Source organism: Pelobates fuscus, chromosome 1, assembly GCF_036172605.1.
Source record: "Pelobates fuscus isolate aPelFus1 chromosome 1, aPelFus1.pri, whole genome shotgun sequence".
NCBI classification, from domain to species: Eukaryota; Metazoa; Chordata; class Amphibia; order Anura; family Pelobatidae; genus Pelobates; species Pelobates fuscus.
This window is the reverse complement of record NC_086317.1, coordinates 277823973-277843370: the sequence shown is the minus strand read 5'-3', so window position 1 is coordinate 277843370 and position 19398 is coordinate 277823973. Positions and strand designations below refer to the sequence as shown.

General features: G+C 37.7%; 21 non-coding genes and 1 pseudogene across 21 annotated transcripts; all 22 read right to left on the bottom strand.

The window, feature by feature from the left end:
- Positions 1 to 165: 165 nt before the first annotated feature.
- On the bottom strand, positions 166 to 381 carry LOC134574410 (small nucleolar RNA U3). Its single transcript, XR_010085435.1, has one exon. It is a non-coding gene; the product is annotated as a small nucleolar RNA U3 (small nucleolar RNA).
- Positions 382 to 1058: 677 nt separating this feature from the next.
- LOC134579396 (small nucleolar RNA U3) lies at positions 1059 to 1274 on the bottom strand. Its single transcript, XR_010086209.1, has one exon. It is a non-coding gene; the product is annotated as a small nucleolar RNA U3 (small nucleolar RNA).
- A 675-nt stretch (positions 1275 to 1949) lies between these two features.
- On the bottom strand, positions 1950 to 2165 carry LOC134574706 (small nucleolar RNA U3). The gene has a single exon (XR_010085489.1). It is a non-coding gene; the product is annotated as a small nucleolar RNA U3 (small nucleolar RNA).
- A 678-nt stretch (positions 2166 to 2843) lies between these two features.
- Positions 2844 to 3059, bottom strand: LOC134574333 (small nucleolar RNA U3). The gene has a single exon (XR_010085428.1). It is a non-coding gene; the product is annotated as a small nucleolar RNA U3 (small nucleolar RNA).
- Positions 3060 to 3717: 658 nt separating this feature from the next.
- LOC134574568 (small nucleolar RNA U3) lies at positions 3718 to 3933 on the bottom strand. Its single transcript, XR_010085460.1, has one exon. It is a non-coding gene; the product is annotated as a small nucleolar RNA U3 (small nucleolar RNA).
- A 658-nt stretch (positions 3934 to 4591) lies between these two features.
- LOC134574778 (small nucleolar RNA U3) lies at positions 4592 to 4789 on the bottom strand (annotated as a pseudogene).
- Positions 4790 to 5447: 658 nt separating this feature from the next.
- On the bottom strand, positions 5448 to 5663 carry LOC134579223 (small nucleolar RNA U3). The gene has a single exon (XR_010086173.1). It is a non-coding gene; the product is annotated as a small nucleolar RNA U3 (small nucleolar RNA).
- Positions 5664 to 6321: 658 nt separating this feature from the next.
- Positions 6322 to 6537, bottom strand: LOC134573903 (small nucleolar RNA U3). Its single transcript, XR_010085389.1, has one exon. It is a non-coding gene; the product is annotated as a small nucleolar RNA U3 (small nucleolar RNA).
- A 655-nt stretch (positions 6538 to 7192) lies between these two features.
- LOC134574101 (small nucleolar RNA U3) lies at positions 7193 to 7408 on the bottom strand. Its single transcript, XR_010085407.1, has one exon. It is a non-coding gene; the product is annotated as a small nucleolar RNA U3 (small nucleolar RNA).
- A 677-nt stretch (positions 7409 to 8085) lies between these two features.
- On the bottom strand, positions 8086 to 8301 carry LOC134579217 (small nucleolar RNA U3). The gene has a single exon (XR_010086172.1). It is a non-coding gene; the product is annotated as a small nucleolar RNA U3 (small nucleolar RNA).
- A 658-nt stretch (positions 8302 to 8959) lies between these two features.
- LOC134574322 (small nucleolar RNA U3) lies at positions 8960 to 9175 on the bottom strand. Its single transcript, XR_010085427.1, has one exon. It is a non-coding gene; the product is annotated as a small nucleolar RNA U3 (small nucleolar RNA).
- Positions 9176 to 9830: 655 nt separating this feature from the next.
- On the bottom strand, positions 9831 to 10046 carry LOC134574090 (small nucleolar RNA U3). The gene has a single exon (XR_010085406.1). It is a non-coding gene; the product is annotated as a small nucleolar RNA U3 (small nucleolar RNA).
- A 677-nt stretch (positions 10047 to 10723) lies between these two features.
- LOC134579213 (small nucleolar RNA U3) lies at positions 10724 to 10939 on the bottom strand. The gene has a single exon (XR_010086171.1). It is a non-coding gene; the product is annotated as a small nucleolar RNA U3 (small nucleolar RNA).
- A 658-nt stretch (positions 10940 to 11597) lies between these two features.
- LOC134579323 (small nucleolar RNA U3) lies at positions 11598 to 11813 on the bottom strand. Its single transcript, XR_010086193.1, has one exon. It is a non-coding gene; the product is annotated as a small nucleolar RNA U3 (small nucleolar RNA).
- Positions 11814 to 12491: 678 nt separating this feature from the next.
- LOC134579315 (small nucleolar RNA U3) lies at positions 12492 to 12707 on the bottom strand. Its single transcript, XR_010086192.1, has one exon. It is a non-coding gene; the product is annotated as a small nucleolar RNA U3 (small nucleolar RNA).
- A 658-nt stretch (positions 12708 to 13365) lies between these two features.
- On the bottom strand, positions 13366 to 13581 carry LOC134574729 (small nucleolar RNA U3). Its single transcript, XR_010085493.1, has one exon. It is a non-coding gene; the product is annotated as a small nucleolar RNA U3 (small nucleolar RNA).
- A 658-nt stretch (positions 13582 to 14239) lies between these two features.
- On the bottom strand, positions 14240 to 14455 carry LOC134579310 (small nucleolar RNA U3). The gene has a single exon (XR_010086191.1). It is a non-coding gene; the product is annotated as a small nucleolar RNA U3 (small nucleolar RNA).
- Positions 14456 to 15129: 674 nt separating this feature from the next.
- On the bottom strand, positions 15130 to 15345 carry LOC134574750 (small nucleolar RNA U3). Its single transcript, XR_010085497.1, has one exon. It is a non-coding gene; the product is annotated as a small nucleolar RNA U3 (small nucleolar RNA).
- Positions 15346 to 16003: 658 nt separating this feature from the next.
- LOC134574472 (small nucleolar RNA U3) lies at positions 16004 to 16219 on the bottom strand. The gene has a single exon (XR_010085441.1). It is a non-coding gene; the product is annotated as a small nucleolar RNA U3 (small nucleolar RNA).
- A 658-nt stretch (positions 16220 to 16877) lies between these two features.
- Positions 16878 to 17093, bottom strand: LOC134579302 (small nucleolar RNA U3). The gene has a single exon (XR_010086188.1). It is a non-coding gene; the product is annotated as a small nucleolar RNA U3 (small nucleolar RNA).
- Positions 17094 to 17771: 678 nt separating this feature from the next.
- LOC134579297 (small nucleolar RNA U3) lies at positions 17772 to 17987 on the bottom strand. The gene has a single exon (XR_010086187.1). It is a non-coding gene; the product is annotated as a small nucleolar RNA U3 (small nucleolar RNA).
- A 658-nt stretch (positions 17988 to 18645) lies between these two features.
- LOC134574464 (small nucleolar RNA U3) lies at positions 18646 to 18861 on the bottom strand. Its single transcript, XR_010085440.1, has one exon. It is a non-coding gene; the product is annotated as a small nucleolar RNA U3 (small nucleolar RNA).
- Positions 18862 to 19398: the final 537 nt, after the last annotated feature.

Sequence of the window (19398 nt, the reverse complement as noted above, 5' to 3'; positions counted from 1 at the left end):
GATACATGTAGGATATCTGCCGCTTGTAGATAGTTCCAGCTAAAACCCACATTGTCGTTCAGCTTTGATATTTTATTAAACAATGAATCTCTCCCAAAAGGTCAGACAGAACATGATGTATTTCTTTGGAAGACAACCCTGTTAGTATGACGAATAATAAACAGCACCACTCAGATTGGGTTTTCTCCATCCTAAATCCCATTTAAGGAACCAAGTACATTCATCAAAAGTACCCAGCGACTTCATACAGAAGTTACAGGAACTCATCTCATGCTCCGAAGAAAACCCTGAAGTTCTTCCTTGTGGTTACTGAGTTTAGACACTTTCAAGCACATTCCACCAGTTACAAACTATAGAAATGATCCCTGAAAGTATAGTCGTAAAGTTCATGTTTGCAAGAATATGGCATACTTTAAAATGTTCTCCTTAACATTGCATTGACAATGTAAACTATGCACTGAAAAGCCCTCTTTGGAAATGATTTGTGACATATTGACTTTTCGACCTCAAGAAAATGTGACAAGGAGTTTATGTGGAGTTGGAAGATAGAATTTGTGTTTTCTACGGTGCTAGTCTGTACATGTTCACATGTGAAGCCAAGGAATCAGACTCATGCATGTATATTGATGCTTTAATCTCTGAAAGATTGAGAGGAAGGCAACAGGTTATGGGTAGCACATAAAGAACAATTGTCGTGTATACTTCTAAATTGCACAGAAACACCCAGATACATTATTTTGATCTTCAGAATTATTCTCCAGTGCCAGCATTTTATCCCACAATTGTTCCATGCAAAGGCATTCCAAAGTGTTGGGAGCTATTGCCAAGAGGATATTGACAAGCTGGTTAAAGAGAGCTGGAAATATATTAATGCATGTAAACACCCCACTAGAGATACATGTAGGATATCTGCTGCTTGTAGATAGTTCCAGCTAAAACCCACATTGTCGTTCAGCTTTGATATTTTATTAAACAATGAATCTCTCACACAAGGTCAGACAGAACATGATGTATTTCTTTGGAAGACAACCCTGTTAGTATGACGAATTATAAACAGCACCACTCAGATTGGGTTTTCTCCATCCTAAATCCCATTTAAGGAACCAAGTACATTCATCAAAAGTAACCAGCGACTTCATACAGAAGTTACAGGAACTCATCTCATGCTCAGAAGAAAACCCTGAAGTTCTTCCTTGTGGTTACTGAGTTTAGACACTTTCAAGCACATTCCACCAGTTACAAACTATAGAAATGATCCCTGAAAGTATAGTCTTAAAGTTCATGTTTGCAAGAATATGGCATACTTTAAAATGTTCTCCTTAACATTGCATTGACAATGTAAACCATGCACTGAAAAGCCCTCTTTGGAAATGATTTGTGACATATTGACTTTTGCGACCTCAAGAAAATGTGACAAGGAGTTTATGTGGAGTTGGAAGATAGAATTTGTGTTTTCTACGGTGGTAGTCTGTACATGTTCACATGTGAAGCCAAGGAATCAGACTCATGCATGTATTTTGATGCTTTAATCTCTGAAAGATTGAGAGGAAGGCAACAGGCTATGGGTAGCACATAAAGAACAATTGTCGTGTATACTTCTAAATTGCACAGAAACACCCAGATACATTATTTTGATCTTCAGAGTTATTCTCCAGTGCCAGCATTTTATCCCACAATTGTTCCATGCAAAGGCATTTCAAAGTGTTGGGAGCTATTGCCAAGAGGATATTGAGCTGGTTAAAGAGAGCTGTAAATATATTAATGCATGTAAACACCCCACTAGAGATACATGTAGGATATCTGCTGCTTGTAGATAGTTCCAGCTAAAACCCACATTGTCGTTCAGCTTTGATATTTTATTAAACAACGAATCACTCCCAAAATGTCAGACAGAACATGATGTATTTCTTTGCAAGACAACCCTGTTAGTATGACGAATTATAAACAGCACCACTCAGATTGGGTTTTCTCCATCCTAAGTCCCATTTAAGGAACCAAGTACATTCATCAAAAGTAACCAGCGACTACATACAGAAGTTACAGGAACTCATCTCATGCTCAGAAGAAAACCCTGAAGTTCTTCCTTGTGGTTACTGAGTTTAGACACTTTCAAGCACATTCCACCACTTACAAACTATAGAAACGATCCCTGAAAGTATAGTCTTAAAGTTCATGTTTGCAAGAATATGGCATACTTTAAAATGTTCTCCTTAACATTGCATTGACAATGTAAACCATGCACTGAAAAGCCCTCTTTGGAAATGATTTGTGACATATTGACTTTTCGACCTCAAGAAAATGTGACAAGGAGTTTATGTGGAGTTGGAAGATAGAATTTGTGTTTTCTACGGTGCTAGTCTGTACATGCTCACATGTGAAGCCAAGGAATCAGACTCATGCATGTATTTTGATGATTTAATCTCTGAAAGATTGAGAGGAAGGCAACAGGCCATTGGTAGCACATAAAGAACAATTGTTGTGTATACTTCTAAATTGCACAGAAACACCCAGATACATTATTTTGATCTTCAGAATTATTCTCCAGTGCCAGCATTTTATCCCACAATTGTTCCATGCAAAGGCATTTCAAAGTGTTGGGAGCTATTGCCAAGAGGATATTGACAAGCTGGTTAAGGAGAGCTGTAAATATATTAATGCATGTAAACACTACACTAGAGATACATGTAGGATATCTGCTGCTTGTAGATAGTTCCAGATAAAACCCACATTGTCGATCAGCTTTAATATTTTATTAAACAATGAATCTTTCCCACAAGGTCAGACAGAACACATATGTATTTCTTTGGAAGACAACCCTGTTAGTATGACGAATTATAAACAGCACCACTCAGATTGGGTTTTCTCCATCCTAAGTCCCATTTAAGGAACCAAGTACATTCATCAAAAGTAACCAGCGACTTCATACAGAAGTTACAGGAACTCATCTCATGCTCAGAAGAAAACCCTGAAGTTCTTCCTTGTGGTTACTGAGTTTAGACACTTTCAAGCACATTCCACCAGTTACAAGCTATAGAAATGATCCCTGAAAGTATAGTCTTAAAGTTCATGTTTGCAAGAATATGGCATACTTTAAAATGTTCTCCTTAACATTGCATTGACAATGTAAACCATGCACTGAAAAGCCCTCTTTGGAAATGATTTGTGACATATTGACTTTTCGACCTCAAGAAAATGTGACAAGGAGTTTATGGGGAGTTGGAAGATAGAATTTGTGTTTTCTACGGTGCTAGTCTGCACAGGAATCAGACTCATGCATGTATTTTGATGCTTTAATCTCTGAAAGATTGAGAGGAAGGCAACAGGCTATGGGTAGCACATAAAGAACAATTGTCGTGTATAATTCTAAATTGCACAGAAACACCCAGATACATTATTTTGATCTTCAGAGTTATTCTCCAGTGCCAGCATTTTATCCCACAATTGTTCCATGCAAAGGCATTCCAAAGTGTTGGGAGCTATCGCCAAGAGGATATTGACAAGCTGGTTAAAGAGAGCTGGAAATGTATTAATGCATGTAAACACCCCACTAGAGATACATGTAGGATATCTGCTGCTTGTAGATAGTTCCAGCTAAAACCCAAATTGTCGTTCAGCTTTGATATTTTATTAAACAATGAATCTCTCCCAAAAGGTCAGACAGAACATGATGTATTTCTTTGGAAGACAACCCTGTTAGTATGACAAATTATAAACAGCACCACCCAGATTGGGTTTTCTCCATCCTAAGTCCCATTTAAGGAACCAAATACATTCATCAAAAGTAACCAGCGACTTCATACAGAAGTTACAGGAACTCATCTCATGCTCAGAAGAAAACCTTGACGTTCTTCCTTGTGGTTACTGAGTTTAGACACTTTCAAGCACATTCCACCAGTTACAAACTATAGAAATGATCCCTGAAAGTATAGTCTTAAAGTTCATGTTTGCAAGAATATGGCATACTTTAAAATGTTCTCCTTAACATTGCATTGACAATGTAAACCATGCACTGAAAAGCCCTCTTTGGAAATGATTTGTGACATATTGACTTTTTGACCTCAAGAAAATGTGACAAGGAGTTTATGTGGAGTTGGAAGATAGAATTTGTGTTTTCTACGGTGCTAGTCTGCACAGGAATCAGACTCATGCATGTATTTTGATGCTTTAATCTCTGAAAGATTGAGAGGAAGGCAACAGGCTATGGGTAGCACATAAAGAACAATTGTCGTGTATACTTCTAAATTGCACAGAAACACCCAGATACATTATTTTGATCTTCAGAGTTATTCTCCAGTGCCAGCATTTTATCCCACAATTGTTCCATGCAAAGGCATTCCAAAGTGTTGGGAGCTATCGCCAAGAGGATATTGACAAGCTGGTTAAAGAGATCTGGAAATGTATTAATGCATGTAAACACCCCACTAGAGATACATGTAGGATATCTGCTGCTTGTAGATAGTTCCAGCTAAAACCCACATTGTCGTTCAGCTTTGATATTTTATTAAACAATGAATCTCTCCCAAAAGGTCAGACAGAACGTGATGTATTTCTTTGGAAGACAACCCTGTTAGTATGACGAATTATAAACAGCACCACTCAGATTGGGTTTTCTCCATCCTAAGTCCCATTTAAGGAACCAGCGACTTCATACAGAAGTTACAGGAACTCATGTCATCTCATGCTCAGAAGAAAACCCTGAAGTTCTTCCTTGTGGTTACTGAGTTTAGACACTTTCAAGCACATTCCACCAGTTACAAACTATAGAAATGATCCCTGAAAGTATAGTCATAAAGTTCATGTTTGCAAGAATATGGCATACTTTAAAATGTTCTCCTTAACATTGCATTGACAATGTAAACCATGCACTGAAAAGCCCTCTTTGGAAATGATTTGTGACATATTGACTTTTCGACCTCAAGAAAATGTGACAAGGAGTTTATGTGGAGTTGGAAGATAGAATTTGTGCTTTCTACGGTGCTAGTCTGCACAGGAATCAGACTCATGCATGTATTTTGATGCTTTAATCTCTGAAAGATTGAGAGGAAGGCAACAGGCTATGGGTAGCACATAAAGAACAATTGTCGTGTATACTTCTAAATTGCACAGAAACACCCAGATACATTATTTTGATCTTCAGAATTATTCTCCAGTGCCAGCATTTTATCCCACAATTGTTCCATGCAAAGGCATTTCAAAGTGTTGGGAGCTATTGCCAAGAGGATATTGACAAGCTGGTTAAAGAGAGCTGTAAATATATTAATGCATGTAAACACCCCACTAGAGATACATGTAGGATATCTGCTGCTTGTAGATAGTTCCAGCTAAAACCCACATTGTCGCTCAGCTTTGATATTTTATTAAACAATGAATCTTTCCCACAAGGTCAGACAGAACATGATGTATTTCTTTGGAAGACAACCCTGTTAGTATGACGAATTATAAACAGCACCACTCAGATTGGGTTTTCTCCATCTTAAGTCCCATTTAAGGAACCAAATACATTCATCAAAAGTAACCAGCGACTTCATACAGAAGTTACAGAAACTCATCTCATGCTCAGAAGAAAACCCTGAAGTTCTTCCTTGTGGTTACTGAGTTTAGACACTTTCAAGCACATTCCACCAGTTACAAACTATAGAAATGATCCCTGAAAGTATAGTCTTAAAGTTCATGTTTGCAAGAATATGGCATACTTTAAAATGTTCTCCTTAACATTGCATTGACAATGTAAACCATGCACTGAAAAGCCCTCTTTGGAAATGATTTGTGACATATTGACTTTTCGACCTCAAGAAAATGTGACAAGGAGTTTATGTGGAGTTGGAAGATAGAATTTGTGTTTTCTACGGTGCTAGTCTGCACAGGAATTAGACTCATGCATGTATTTTGATGCTTTAATCTCTGAAAGATTGAGAGGAAGGCAACAGGCTATGGGTAGCACATAAAGAACAATTGTCGTGTATACTTCTAAATTGCACAGAAACACCCAGATACATTATTTTGATCTTCAGAGTTATTCTCCAGTGCCAGCATTTTATCCCACAATTGTTCCATGCAAAGGCATTCCAAAGTGTTGGGAGCTATCGCCAAGAGGATATTGACAAGCTGGTTAAAGAGAGCTGGAAATGTATTAATGCATGTAAACACCCCACTAGAGATAGATGTAAGATATCTGCTGCTTGTAGATAGTTCCAGCTAAAACCCACATTGTCGTTCAGCTTTGATATTTTATTAAACAATGAATCTCTCCCAAAAGGTCTGACAGAACATGATGTATTTCTTTGGAAGACAACCCTGTTAGTATGACGAATTATAAACAGCACCACTCAGATTGGGTTTTCTCCATCCTAAGTCCCATTTAAGGAACCAAGTACATTCATCAAAAGTAACCAGCGACTTCATACAGAAGTTAAAGGAACTCATCTCATGCTCAGAAGAAAACCCTGAAGTTCTTCCTTGTGGTTACTGAGTTTAGACACTTTCAAGCACATTCCACCAGTTACAAACTATAGAAATGATCCCTGAAAGTATAGTCTTAAAGTTCATGTTTGCAAGAATATGGCATACTTTAAAATGTTCTCCTTAACATTGCATTGACAATGTAAACCATGCACTAAAAAGCCCTTTTTGGAAATGATTTGTGACATATTGACTTTTCGACCTCAAGAAAATGTGACAAGGAGTTTATGTGGAGTTGGAAGATAGAATTTGTGTTTTCTACTGTGCTAGTCTGCACAGGAATCAGACTCATGCATGTATTTTGATGCTTTAATCTCTGAAAGATTGAGAGGAAGGCAACAGGCTATGGGTAGCACATAAAGAACAATTGTCGTGTATACTTCTAAATTGCACAGAAACACCCAGATACATTATTTTGATCTTCAGAGTTATTCTCCAGTGCCAGCATTTTATCCCACAATTGTTCCATGCAAAGGCATTTCAAAGTGTTGGGAGCTATTGCCAAGAGGATATTGAGCTGGTTAAAGAGAGCTGTAAATATATTAATGCATGTAAACACCCCACTAGAGATACATGTAGGATATCTGCTGCTTGTAGATAGTTCCAGGTAAAACCCACATTGTCGTTCAGCTTTGATATTTTATTAAACAACGAATCACTCCCAAAAGGTCAGACAGAACATGATGTATTTCTTTGCAAGACAACCCTGTTAGTATGACGAATTATAAACAGCACCACTCAGATTGGGTTTTCTCCATCCTAAGTCCCATTTAAGGAACCAAGTACATTCATCAAAAGTAACCAGCGACTTCATACAGAAGTTACAGGAACTCATCTCATGCTCAGAAGAAAACCCTGAAGTTCTTCCTTGTGGTTACTGAGTTTAGACACTTTCAAGCACATTCCACCAGTTACAAACTATAGAAACGATCCCTGAAAGTATAGTCTTAAAGTTCATGTTTGCAAGAATATGGCATACTTTAAAATGTTCTCCTTAACATTGCATTGACAATGTAAACCATGCACTGAAAAGCCCTCTTTGGAAATGATTTGTGACATATTGACTTTTCGACCTCAAGAAAATGTGACAAGGAGTTTATGTGGAGTTGGAAGATAGAATTTGTGTTTTCTACGGTGCTAGTCTGTACATGCTCACATGTGAAGCCAAGGAATCAGACTCATGCATGTATTTTGATGATTTAATCTCTGAAAGATTGAGAGGAAGGCAACAGGCCATTGGTAGCACATAAAGAACAATTGTTGTGTATACTTCCAAATTGCACAGAAACACCCAGATACATTATTTTGATCTTCAGAATTATTCTCCAGTGCCAGCATTTTATCCCACAATTGTTCCATGCAAAGGCATTTCAAAGTGTTGGGAGCTATTGCCAAGAGGATATTGACAAGCTGGTTAAAGAGAGCTGTAAATATATTAATGCATGTAAACACCCCACTAGAGATACATGTAGGATATCTGCTGCTTGTAGATAGTTCCAGATAAAACCCACATTGTCGTTCAGCTTTAATATTTTATTAAATAATGAATCTTTCCCACAAGGTCAGACAGAACATGATGTATTTCTTTGGAAGACAACCCTGTTAGTATGACAAATTATAAACAGCACCACTCAGATTGGGTTTTCTCCATCCTAAGTCCCATTTAAGGAACCAAGTACATTCATCAAAAGTAACCAGCAACTTCATACAGAAGTTACAGGAACTCATCTCATGCTCAGAAGAAAACCCTGAAGTTCTTCCTTGTGGTTACTGAGTTTAGACACTTTCAAGCACATTCCACCAGTTACAAACTATAGAAATGATCCCTGAAAGTATAGTCTTAAAGTTCATGACTGCAAGAATATGGCATACTTTAAAATGTTCTCCTTAACATTGCATTGACAATGTAAACCATGCACTGAAAAGCCCTCTTTGGAAATGATTTGTGACATATTGACTTTTCGACCTCAAGAAAATGTGACAAGGAGTTTATGTGGAGTTGGAAGATAGAATTTGTGTTTTCTACGGTGCTAGTCTGCACAGGAATTAGACTCATGCATGTATTTTGATGCTTTAATCTCTGAAAGATTGAGAGGAAGGCAACAGGCTATGGGTAGCACATAAAGAACAATTGTCGTGTATACTTCTAAATTGCACAGAAACACCCAGATACATTATTTTGATCTTCAGAGTTATTCTCCAGTGCCAGCATTTTATCCCACAATTGTTCCATGCAAAGGCATTCCAAAGTGTTGGGAGCTATCGCCAAGAGGATATTGACAAGCTGGTTAAAAAGAGCTGGAAATGTATTAATGCATGTAAACACCCCACTAGAGATAGATGTAAGATATCTGCTGCTTGTAGATAGTTCCAGCTAAAACCCACATTGTCGTTCAGCTTTGATATTTTATTAAACAATGAATCTCTCCCAAAAGGTCTGACAGAACATGATGTATTTCTTTGGAAGACAACCCTGTTAGTATGACGAATTATAAACAGCACCACTCAGATTGGGTTTTCTCCATCCTAAGTCCCATTTAAGGAGCCAAGTACATTCATCAAAAGTAACCAGCGACTTCATACAGAAGTTAAAGGAACTCATCTCATGCTCAGAAGAAAACCCTGAAGTTCTTCCTTGTGGTTACTGAGTTTAGACACTTTCAAGCACATTCCACCAGTTACAAACTATAGAAATGATCCCTGAAAGTATAGTCTTAAAGTTCATGTTTGCAAGAATATGGCATACTTTAAAATGTTCTCCTTAACATTGCATTGACAATGTAAACCATGCACTAAAAAGCCCTTTTTGGAAATGATTTGTGACATATTGACTTTTCGACCTCAAGAAAATGTGACAAGGAGTTTATGTGGAGTTGGAAGATAGAATTTGTGTTTTCTACTGTGCTAGTCTGCACAGGAATCAGACTCATGCATGTATTTTGATGCTTTAATCTCTGAAAGATTGAGAGGAAGGCAACAGGCTATGGGTAGCACATAAAGAACAATTGTCGTGTATACTTCTAAATTGCACAGAAACACCCAGATACATTATTTTGATCTTCAGAGTTATTCTCCAGTGCCAGCATTTTATCCCACAATTGTTCCATGCAAAGGCATTTCAAAGTGTTGGGAGCTATTGCCAAGAGGATATTGAGCTGGTTAAAGAGAGCTGTAAATATATTAATGCATGTAAACACCCCACTAGAGATACATGTAGGATATCTGCTGCTTGTAGATAGTTCCAGGTAAAACCCACATTGTCGTTCAGCTTTGATATTTTATTAAACAACGAATCACTCCCAAAAGTTCAGACAGAACATGATGTATTTCTTTGCAAGACAACCCTGTTAGTATGACGAATTATAAACAGCACCACTCAGATTGGGTTTTCTCCATCCTAAGTCCCATTTAAGGAACCAAGTACATTCATCAAAAGTAACCAGCGACTTCATACAGAAGTTACAGGAACTCATCTCATGCTCAGAAGAAAACCCTGAAGTTCTTCCTTGTGGTTACTGAGTTTAGACACTTTCAAGCACATTCCACCAGTTACAAACTATAGAAACGATCCCTGAAAGTATAGTCTTAAAGTTCATGTTTGCAAGAATATGGCATACTTTAAAATGTTCTCCTTAACATTGCATTGACAATGTAAACCATGCACTGAAAAGCCCTCTTTGGAAATGATTTGTGACATATTGACTTTTCGACCTCAAGAAAATGTGACAAGGAGTTTATGTGGAGTTGGAAGATAGAATTTGTGTTTTCTACGGTGCTAGTCTGTACATGCTCACATGTGAAGCCAAGGAATCAGACTCATGCATGTATTTTGATGATTTAATCTCTGAAAGATTGAGAGGAAGGCAACAGGCCATTGGTAGCACATAAAGAACAATTGTTGTGTATACTTCTAAATTGCACAGAAACACCCAGATACATTATTTTGATCTTCAGAATTATTCTCCAGTGCCAGCATTTTATCCCACAATTGTTCCATGCAAAGGCATTTCAAAGTGTTGGGAGCTATTGCCAAGAGGATATTGACAAGCTGGTTAAAGAGAGCTGTAAATATATTAATGCATGTAAACACCCCACTAGAGATACATGTAGGATATCTGCTGCTTGTAGATAGTTCCAGATAAAACCCACATTGTCGTTCAGCTTTAATATTTTATTAAATAATGAATCTTTCCCACAAGGTCAGACAGAACATGATGTATTTCTTTGGAAGACAACCCTGTTAGTATGACAAATTATAAACAGCACCACTCAGATTGGGTTTTCTCCATCCTAAGTCCCATTTAAGGAACCAAGTACATTCATCAAAAGTAACCAGCAACTTCATACAGAAGTTACAGGAACTCATCTCATGCTCAGAAGAAAACCCTGAAGTTCTTCCTTGTGGTTACTGAGTTTAGACACTTTCAAGCACATTCCACCAGTTACAAACTATAGAAATGATCCCTGAAAGTATAGTCTTAAAGTTCATGACTGCAAGAATATGGCATACTTTAAAATCTTCTCCTTAACATTGCATTGACAATGTAAACCATGCACTGAAAAGCCCTCTTTGGAAATGATTTGTGACATATTGACTTTTCGACCTCAAGAAAATGTGACAAGGAGTTTATGTGGAGTTGGAAGATAGAATTTGTGTTTTCTACGGTGCTAGTCTGCACAGGAATTAGACTCATGCATGTATTTTGATGCTTTAATCTCTGAAAGATTGAGAGGAAGGCAACAGGCTATGGGTAGCACATAAAGAACAATTGTCGTGTATACTTCTAAATTGCACAGAAACACCCAGATACATTATTTTGATCTTCAGAGTTATTCTCCAGTGCCAGCATTTTATCCCACAATTGTTCCATGCAAAGGCATTCCAAAGTGTTGGGAGCTATCGCCAAGAGGATATTGACAAGCTGGTTAAAGAGAGCTGGAAATGTATTAATGCATGTAAACACCCCACTAGAGATAGATGTAAGATATCTGATGCTTGTAGATAGTTCCAGCTAAAACCCACATTGTCGTTCAGCTTTGATATTTTATTAAACAATGAATCTCTCCCAAAAGGTCTGACAGAACATGATGTATTTCTTTGGAAAACAACCCTGTTAGTATGACGAATTATAAACAGCACCACTCAGATTGGGTTTTCTCCATCCTAAGTCCCATTTAAGGAACCAAGTACATTCATCAAAAGTAACCAGCGACTTCATACAGAAGTTACAGGAACTCATCTCATGCTCAGAAGAAAACCCTGAAGTTCTTCCTTGTGGTTACTGAGTTTAGACACTTTCAAGCACATTCCACCAGTTACAAACTATAGAAATGATCCCTGAAAGTATAGTCTTAAAGTTCATGTTTGCAAGAATATGGCATACTTTAAAATGTTCTCCTTAACATTGCATTGACAATGTAAACCATGCACTGAAAAGCCCTCTTTGGAAATGATTTGTGACATATTGACTGTTGCGACCTCAAGAAAATGTGACAAGGAGTTTATGTGGAGTTGGAAGATAGAATTTGTGTTTTCTACGGTGCTAGTCTGCACATGTTCACATGTGAAGCCAAGGAATCAGACTCATGCATGTATTTTGATGCTTTAATCTCTGAAAGATTGAGAGGAAGGCAACAGGCTATGGGTAGCACATCAAGAACAATTGTCGTGTATACTTCTAAATTGCACAGAAACACCCAGATACATTATTTTGATCTTCAGAGTTATTCTCCAGTGCCAGCATTTTATCCCACAATTGTTCCATGCAAAGGCATTCCAAAGTGTTGGGAGCTATCGCCAAGAGGATATTGACAAGCTGGTTAAAGAGAGCTGGAAATGTATTAATGCATGTAAACACCCCACTAGAGATAGATGTAAGATATCTGATGCTTGTAGATAGTTCCAGCTAAAACCCACATTGTCGTTCAGCTTTGATATTTTATTAAACAATGAATCTCTCCCAAAAAGTCTGACAGAACATGATGTATTTCTTTGGAAAACAACCCTGTTAGTATGACGAATTATAAACAGCACCACTCAGATTGGGTTTTCTCCATCCTAAGTCCCATTTAAGGAACCAAGTACATTCATCAAAAGTAACCAGCGACTTCATACAGAAGTTACAGGAACTCATCTCATGCTCAGAAGAAAACCCTGAAGTTCTTCCTTGTGGTTACTGAGTTTAGACACTTTCAAGCACATTCCACCAGTTACAAACTATAGAAATGATCCCTGAAAGTATAGTCTTAAAGTACATGTTTGCAAGAATATGGCATACTTTAAAATGTTCTCCTTAACATTGCATTGACAATGTAAACCATGCACTGAAAAGCCCTCGTTGGAAATGATTTGTGACCTATTGACTTTTCGACCTCAAGAAAATGTGACAACGAGTTTATGTGGAGTTGGAAGATAGAATTTGTGTTTTCTACGGTGCTAGTCTGCACAGGAATCAGACTCATGCATGTATTTTGATGCTTTAATCTCTGAAAGATTGAGAGGAAGGCAACAGGCTATGGGTAGCACATCAAGAACAATTGTCGTGTATACTTCTAAATTGCACAGAAACACCCAGATACATTATTTTGATCTTCAGAGTTATTCTCCAGTGCCAGCATTTTATCCCACAATTGTTCCATGCAAAGGCATTCCAAAGTGTTGGGAGCTATCGCCAAGAGGATATTGACAAGCTGGTTAAAGAGAGCTGGAAATATATTAATGCATGTAAACACCCCACTAGAGATACATGTAGGATATCTGCTGCTTGTAGATAGTTCCAGCTAAAACCCACATTGTCGTTCAGCTTTGATATTTTATTAAACAATGAATCTCTCCCACAAGGTCAGACAGAACATGATGTATTTCTTTGGAAGACAACCCTGTTAGTATGACGAATTATAAACAGCACCACTCAGATTGGGTTTTCTCCATCCTAAGTCCCATATAAGGAACCAAGTACATTAATCAAAAGTAACCAGCGACTTCAAACAGAAGTTACAGGAACTCATCTCATGCTCAGAAGAAAACCCTGAAGTTCTTCCTTGTGGTTACTAAGTTTAGACACTTTCAAGCACATTCCACCAGTTACAAACTATAAAAATTATCCCTGAAAGTATAGTCTTAAAGTTCATGTTTGCAAGAATATGGCATACTTTAAAATGTTCTCCTTAACATTGCATTGACAATGTAAACCATGCACTAAAAAGCCCTCTTTGGAAATGATTTGTGACATATTGACTTTTCGACCTCAAGAAAATGTGACAAGGAGTTTATGTGGAGTTGGAAGATAGAATTTGTGTTTTCTACGGTGCTAGTCTGCACAGGAATTAGACTCATGCATGTATTTTGATGCTTTAATCTCTGAAAGATTGAGAGGAAGGCAACAGGCTATGGGTAGCACATCAAGAACAATTGTCGTGTATACTTCTAAATTGCACAGAAACACCCAGATACATTATTTTGATCTTCAGAGTTATTCTCCAGTGCCAGCATTTTATCCCACAATTGTTCCATGCAAAGGCATTCCAAAGTGTTGGGAGCTATCGCCAAGAGGATATTGACAAGCTGGTTAAAGAGAACTGGAAATGTATTAATGCATGTAAACACCCCACTAGAGATAGATGTAAGATATCTGCTGCTTGTAGATAGTTCCAGCTAAAACCCACATTGTCGTTCAGCTTTGATATTTTATTAAACAATGAATCTCTCCCAAAAGGTCTGACAGAACATGATGTATTTCTTTGGAAGACAACCCTGTTAGTATGACGAATTATAAACAGCACCACTCAGATTGGGTTTTCTCCATCCTAAGTCCCATTTAAGGAACCAAGTACATTCATCAAAAGTAACCAGCGACTTCATACAGAAGTTACAGGAACTCATCTCATGCTCAGAAGAAAACCCTGAAGTTCTTCCTTGTGGTTACTGAGTTTAGACACTTTCAAGCACATTCCACCAGTTACAAACTATAGAAATGATCCCTGAAAGTATAGTCTTAAAGTTCATGTTTGCAAGAATATGGCATACTTTAAAATGTTCTCCTTAACATTGCATTGACAATGTAAACCATGCACTGAAAAGCCCTCTTTGGAAATGATTTGTGACATATTGACTTTTCGACCTCAAGAAAATGTGACAACGAGTTTATGTGGAGTTGGAAGATAGAATTTGTGTTTTCTACGGTGCTAGTCTGCACATGTTCACATGTGAAGCCAAGGAATCAGACTCATGCATGTATTTTGATGCTTTAATCTCTGAAAGATTGAGAGGAAGGCAACAGGCTATGGGTAGCACATAAAGAACAATTGTCGTGTATACTTCTAAATTGCACAGAACCACCCAGATACATTATTTTGATCTTCAGAGTTATTCTCCAGTGCCAGCATTTTATCCCACAATTGTTCCATGCAAAGGCATTTCAAAGTGTTGGGAGCTATTGCCAAGAGGATATTGAGCTGGTTAAAGAGAGCTGTAAATATATTAATGCATGTAAACACCCCACTAGAGATACATGTAGGATATCTGCTGCTTGTACATAGTTCCAGATAAAACCCACATTGTCGTTCAGCTTTAATATTTTATAAAACAATGAATCTTTCCCACAAGGTCAGACAGAACATGATGTATTTCTTTGGAAGACAAACCTGTTAGTATGACGAATTATAAACAGCACCAGTCAGATTGGGTTTTGTTTATCCTAAGTCCCATTTAAGGAACCAAGCACATTCATCAAAAGTAACCAGCGACTTCATACAGAAGTTACAGGAACTCATCTCATGCTCAGAAGAAAACCCTGAAGTTCTTCCTTGTGGTTACTGAGTTTAGACACTTTCAAGCACATTCCACTAGTTACAAACTATAGAAATGATCCCTGAAAGTATAGTCTTAAAGTTCATGTTTGCAAGAATATGGCATACTTTAAAATGTTCTCCTTAACATTGCATTGACAATGTAAACCATGCACTGAAAAGCCCTCTTTGGAAATGATTTGTGACATATTGACTTTTCGATCTCAAGAAAATGTGACAAGGAGTTTATGTGGAGTTGGAAGATAGAATTTGTGTTTTCTACGGTGCTAGTCTGCACAGGAATCAGACTCATGCATGTATTTTGATGCTTTAATCTCTGAAAGATTGAGAGGAAGGCAACAGGCTATGGGTAGCAGATAAAGAGCAATTGTCGTGTATACTTCTAAATTGCACAGAAACACCCAGATACATTATTTTGATCTTCAGAATTATTCTCCAGTGCCAGCATTTTATCCCACAATTGTTCCATGCAAAGGCATTCCAAAGTGTTGGGAGCTATCGCCAAGAGGATATTGACAAGCTGGTTAAAGAGAGCTGGAAATGTATTAATGCATGTAAACACCCCACTAGAGATACATGTAGGATATCTGCTGCTTGTAGATAGTTCCAGCTAAAACCCACATTGTCGTTCAGCTTTGATATTTTATTAAACAATGAATCTCTCCCACAAGGTCAGACAGAACATGATGTATTTCTTTGGAAAACAACCCTGTTAGTATGACGAATTATAAACAGCACCACTCAGATTGGGTTTTCTCAATCCTAAGTCCCATTTAAGGAACCAAGTACATTCATCAAAAGTAACCAGCGACTTCATACAGAAGTTACAGGAACTCATCTCATGCTCAGAAGAAAACCCTGAAGTTCTTCCTTGTGGTTACTGAGTTTAGACACTTTCACGCACATTCCACCAGTTACAAACTATAGAAATGACCCCTGAAAGTATAGTCTTAAAGTTCATGTTTGCAAGAATATGGCATACTTTAAAATGTTCTCCTTAACATTGCATTGACAATGTAAACCATGCACTGAAAAGCCCTCTTTGGAAATGATTTGTGACATATTGACTTTTCGACCTCAAGAAAATGTGACAAGGAGTTTATGTGGAGTTGGAAGATAGAATTTGTGTTTTCTACGGTGCTAGTCTGCACAGGAATCAGACTCATGCATGTATTTTGATGCTTTAATCTCTGAAAGATTGAGAGGAAGGCAACAGGCCATGGGTAGCACATAAAGAACAATTGTCGTGTATACTTCTAAATTGCACAGAAACACCCAGATACATTATTTTGATCTTCAGAGTTATTCTCCAGTGCCAGCATTTTATCCCACAATTGTTCCATGCAAAGGCATTCCAAAGTGTTGGGAGCTATCGCCAAGAGGATATTGACAAGCTGGTTAAAGAGAGCTGGAAATGTATTAATGCATGTAAACACCCCACTAGAGATAGATGTAAGATATCTGATGCTTGTAGATAGTTCCAGCTAAAACCCACATTGTCGTTCAGCTTTGATATTTTATTAAACAATGAATCTCTCCCAAAAGGTCTGACAGAACATGATGTATTTCTTTGGAAAACAACCCTGTTAGTATGACGAATTATAAACAGCACCACTCAGATTGGGTTTTCTCCATCCTAAGTCCCATTTAAGGAACCAAGTACATTCATCAAAAGTAACCAGCGACTTCATACAGAAGTTACAGGAACTCATCTCATGCTCAGAAGAAAACCCTGAAGTTCTTCCTTGTGGTTACTGAGTTTAGACACTTTCAAGCACATTCCACCAGTTACAAACTATAGAAATGATCCCTGAAAGTATAGTCTTAAAGTTCATGTTTGCAAGAATATGGCATACTTTAAAATGTTCTCCTTAACATTGCATTGACAATGTAAACCATGCACTGAAAAGCCCTCTTTGGAAATGATTTGTGACATATTGACTTTTGCGACCTCAAGAAAATGTGACAAGGAGTTTATGTGGAGTTGGAAGATAGAATTTGTGTTTTCTACGGTGCTAGTCTGCACATGTTCACATGTGAAGCCAAGGAATCAGACTCATGCATGTATTTTGATGCTTTAATCTCTGAAAGATTGAGAGGAAGGCAACAGGCTATGGGTAGCACATCAAGAACAATTGTCGTGTATACTTCTAAATTGCACAGAAACACCCAGATACATTATTTTGATCTTCAGAGTTATTCTCCAGTGCCAGCATTTTATCCCACAATTGTTCCATGCAAAGGCATTCCAAAGTGTTGGGAGCTATCGCCAAGAGGATATTGACAAGCTGGTTAAAGAGAGCTGGAAATGTATTAATGCATGTAAACACCCCACTAGAGATAGATGTAAGATATCTGATGCTTGTAGATAGTTCCAGCTAAAACCCACATTGTCGTTCAGCTTTGATATTTTATTAAACAATGAATCTCTCCCAAAAAGTCTGACAGAACATGATGTATTTCTTTGGAAAACAACCCTGTTAGTATGACGAATTATAAACAGCACCACTCAGATTGGGTTTTCTCCATCCTAAGTCCCATTTAAGGAACCAAGTACATTCATCAAAAGTAACCAGCGACTTCATACAGAAGTTACAGGAACTCATCTCATGCTCAGAAGAAAACCCTGAAGTTCTTCCTTGTGGTTACTGAGTTTAGACACTTTCAAGCACATTCCACCAGTTACAAACTATAGAAATGATCCCTGAAAGTATAGTCTTAAAGTACATGTTTGCAAGAATATGGCATACTTTAAAATGTTCTCCTTAACATTGCATTGACAATGTAAACCATGCACTGAAAAGCCCTCGTTGGAAATGATTTGTGACCTATTGACTTTTCGACCTCAAGAAAATGTGACAACGAGTTTATGTGGAGTTGGAAGATAGAATTTGTGTTTTCTACGGTGCTAGTCTGCACAGGAATCAGACTCATGCATGTATTTTGATGCTTTAATCTCTGAAAGATTGAGAGGAAGGCAACAGGCTATGGGTAGCACATCAAGAACAATTGTCGTGTATACTTCTAAATTGCACAGAAACACCCAGATACATTATTTTGATCTTCAGAGTTATTCTCCAGTGCCACCATTTTATCCCACAATTGTTCCATGGAAAGGCATTCCAAAGTGTTGGGAGCTATCGCCAAGAGGATATTGACAAGCTGGTTAAAGAGAGCTGGAAATGTATTAATGCATGTAAACACCCCACTAGAGATACATGTAGGATATCTGCTGCTTGTAGATAGTTCCAGCTAAAACCCACATTGTCGTTCAGCTTTGATATTTTATTAAACAATGAATCTCTCCCACAAGGTCAGACAGAACATGATGTATTTCTTTGGAAAACAACCCTGTTAGTATGACGAATTATAAACAGCACCACTCAGATTGGGTTTTCTCAATCCTAAGTCCCATTTAAGGAACCAAGTACATTCATCAAAAGTAACCAGCGACTTCATACAGAAGTTACAGGAACTCATCTCATGCTCAGAAGAAAACCCTGAAGTTCTTCCTTGTGGTTACTGAGTTTAGACACTTTCACGCACATTCCACCAGTTACAAACTATAGAAATGACCCCTGAAAGTATAGTCTTAAAGTTCATGTTTGCAAGAATATGGCATACTTTAAAATGTTCTCCTTAACATTGCATTGACAATGTAAACCATGCACTGAAAAGCCCTCTTTGGAAATGATTTGTGACATATTGACTTTTCGACCTCAAGAAAATGTGACAAGGAGTTTATGTGGAGTTGGAAGATAGAATTTGTGTTTTCTACGGTGCTAGTCTGCACAGGAATCAGACTCATGCATGTATTTTGATGCTTTAATCTCTGAAAGATTGAGAGGAAGGCAACAGGCCATGGGTAGCACATAAAGAACAATTGTCGTGTATACTTCTAAATTGCACAGAAACACCCAGATACATTATTTTGATCTTCAGAGTTATTCTCCAGTGCCAGCATTTTATCCCACAATTGTTCCATGCAAAGGCATTCCAAAGTGTTGGGAGCTATCGCCAAGAGGATATTGACAAGCTGGTTAAAGAGAGCTGGAAATGTATTAATGCATGTAAACACCCCACTAGAGATAGATGTAAGATATCTGATGCTTGTAGATAGTTCCAGCTAAA